The following is a 3,252-nucleotide window of genomic DNA, read 5'->3' on the forward strand; positions in this document are numbered from 1 at the left end:
CCTTATCACTATGTCTTAACCTTTGGCAGGGTGGTAATTAAAAAAGCACAACCCTGGAACTTTTTGAGGCTCCATGGGTTTAAAAAAAGAGTTCAGTGATGTGCTCAGGTCTGGATGATAATTGGATGTCTACTCCCAGCTTTGAGTGAAAAAAAAAATCCACTCTAAACATTTTTATCTCCTCCAAGCGTTGTTGTGAATTTTAGTTTATACACTGTCACTTAGAAATGGAAAATTCAATTATTTTTTGCTTTAATGGTTTCATCAGAAGCTACTGTATGTGCTTAACAAAATAAAAGAGAAATGTGAAAGAGTATTTTATAATTTTTATATTGCAACTAAAGGCAGTTTCTGTTGTATTGTCAGAGTTAGGGTTGCTGGAAAGTCCTTTTTTATTTGCTGTTTTTTTAATGCACTATTGGTATTTTATTCAAAACTGTATAAAACACTTTTATGAAACGTTTATGAAAAAAATTGTATCTTACCATAAAATTATTTAGTTAGAAGGTAAAGTCTCTTAGAATATTACTTGACTAAAAGTCTTAAAGTATCTGACAATCACTGTACCAAAGTATTAAAAGTAATTTTTGATAAAAAAAAATGTAACAATTAGAATTTCCAAAATTTGGGGTGGTGGGGGTGACCTCCCCCTAAAAAACTTTTTCTAAAGGCCATATGACTATAATGTTATATTAAAAAGTTGAAGTTGAACATTTTATGATTTCAGCTGCATCTCTCTGCCACAGACCTTCATACTCGGCTACATACCTGCATGTCCTGCAGGAGTGTGACATGATTCATGTCATGTACAGGTGTGATGGATCACTTATAAASCAATAGACTGTCAGAATGGTATGTGTTTAGACATCTCATTCAAGCACATTAAATTCWCTGAATTTAGGAGGTCCGTATGTCTGGATAGGTTTTTAATTTCATTTCTTTTTTAACAATAGCCAGAATGAAAACAAAGCAAAATGAAATATGAGTAACAACTTTCTCTTAGTTTTTAAAATGTAAGGAATAAAAGTTGTCTGAAAAATATACTCCAGTTAACTATTGATAATATCTACRTACAGTAACAACGCATTATTATTTTGTTCCTTTACACCTTCACATGTTTTTTCAATTTTTATTGATTTTTATAGACAAACAGATTTGGACTTTTGGACTTTGGACTAAATATAGCCCCGTCTCCATTGTCCAGTCTCATCCTTTTTGGTTCATGTCTGTTCGTTCCTGCTCGGCTGTGTGTCTTCATGTCAGTGAGACTCACACTCTGTCGACTTGATTGTGGATGGATCTTCAGCATGTGGCACGAGCCAAAAGGTTTTATTGTCAGGTAGTCTGACATTTTTCTTTTTATTTGTTGCAGCATTGTTTTACAAGTGCTTGTGAAAACATGGGTGGCCATTTTGTCCGAAACCTCCCAGGATACCTGCTAATTTCAGACAACTCCTTCACCTCTCTCTCTGGGAGGAGTTTGCTGGAGGAGTTTATAAATTCTGCCTCAGCTCACCCAATCCATGCACAGAAATCTGCTGATGTCAAAATTACAACCCCGGATTTACACTACACGCGTCTCCACTCCGCTGCGGTGCACAGGTCGCAGCTGTTCATTTGTGTCTCAATTCATACAGCCTCCGCTCCGGTCCGACAGAGAGTGTGGAGGAAGGAGATTGCAAGATAAATTCAGTGATAAATGTGGAAGTCACTGCAAAAAACAATTAATTCTGTGAAAGACGAACTCCAAACACAGCTGAAAACATTGATATAAAGGCTTTTCATATACATTATATGTTGAAACTGTCTCACTGTTGTTTTTCTGATTTCAAAATAAAATCCACGTGTATCGTGTGTGTACACAWATGCTTCATGCTACATGTTTCCATCTGCTTCCCAAACAGTACGATACATTCTGACAGCATTTGTGTAGAAATATATCCATATATAGCTGGGATTTCGACATTATTCAGAGAAATTATGTTGCCTAATTGTGTCTTATTTTGAAAATACGGATGTTGTGTGCTCGTTCCTTTTCCTGTTGGTGCGACATAATCTTTAAAAATTGACTCCGGTACAGCTCCGGCATCCGGCAGAAATAGGATTGGATCAAATTTTGCCAGATCGCCATCCACTCACCGCCACCGTGCGGAGCCAGTGTAAATACACTCATTGATTATAATGGGTGCGTTTATTCTGCAGAGGTCGGACCGGAGCGGAGTGGAGTCGTAACACATGTAGTGTAAATTAGGGGTAAGTGTGCAGTACTCACTTAGAACCACATCAAAGGTGGTTCTGAAAGCGCGGTTGGAACCAGAAATGAAGACACATTTGGCCTCGGCTGAACCAAGGAGAACCACAAACAGGCACAACTTTGGAAAGGGAGCTTTAGTTTCAGTAAATTGGAAGTTGGCATGAATATATCTAGACCACAATGCATTGCAAAATACTACCACTGACAATGCACWAAATATGGTGCATGTTATACAGTATGTTTTGTAGGTTATGTTCAGTGGGTTTTTTTTTAATTGTTAATAGATAAAAAGCTGGGTTTTGCCACCTAGCAACAGATGCCAAACATGAACGCAGYTTAAGTTTCCTCCTTTAGCCTTTACCCCACTTTCACTTCAGGGTGAAGACATCAAACTTGAAGCAACGTCGTAGGTGTTACTTTTGCAACTATGTAAGTCATTGCAGGGAAGAACTTTTACAGAGTTCAGTACACAGACTCCATGGACTTTTYCATTTGAAACAATCAGCATAAATTGGCTCCTCTAAGCACCTCAGTGGCGACTCATAAAAACAGTGGAAATAGGATCAGTGAAATAAGGATGAGAAAACTAATCCTTGTTGGTTTTGATTTGTAAGTCTAATCACAACCCCAGTTTGAGTGCAAATGGCTTTTAGAAACAATTAAACTCTGCAGGGGCTGCTGCACTGTTCTGCAGGGACACCTGTACAAATATAAACTTCTTCTGAGTGTTATTATGAGCACAGAGGCTTGGAAAAGTATTCATAACTCTGGAAGTTTTCCTCATTTTGACACATTACRGCCACATCAGTAGTTTACTGGGAGTTTGTGAAACGGAACAACACAAAGAAGATTGTAAAGTGGAAAGAAACATGGTTTTCAATGTTTAAAGGTTTTATTGTTTTTTTTGTTTTAACAAATAAAAATATGAGAATGGTGTGTGTTAAGTCCCTAAGTCCCCCTGTGTGTACATGTAAACATCATGATGACCAAAGAAACAT

The 3,252-nt window shown here is 37.4% G+C and overlaps 1 protein-coding gene across 1 annotated transcript in view; it reads right to left on the reverse strand.

Annotated features, from left to right (window-relative positions):
- The window catches only part of grm7 (glutamate metabotropic receptor 7), a gene marked incomplete at its 5' end in the record, with an annotated part of 63,196 nt that overhangs the window by 50,055 nt on the left and 9,889 nt on the right, over nucleotides 1–3,252 (reverse strand).

Source organism: Austrofundulus limnaeus, unplaced genomic scaffold (genome assembly GCF_001266775.1).
Source record: "Austrofundulus limnaeus strain Quisiro unplaced genomic scaffold, Austrofundulus_limnaeus-1.0 Scaffold3, whole genome shotgun sequence".
Classification (NCBI taxonomy): domain Eukaryota; kingdom Metazoa; phylum Chordata; class Actinopteri; order Cyprinodontiformes; family Rivulidae; genus Austrofundulus; species Austrofundulus limnaeus.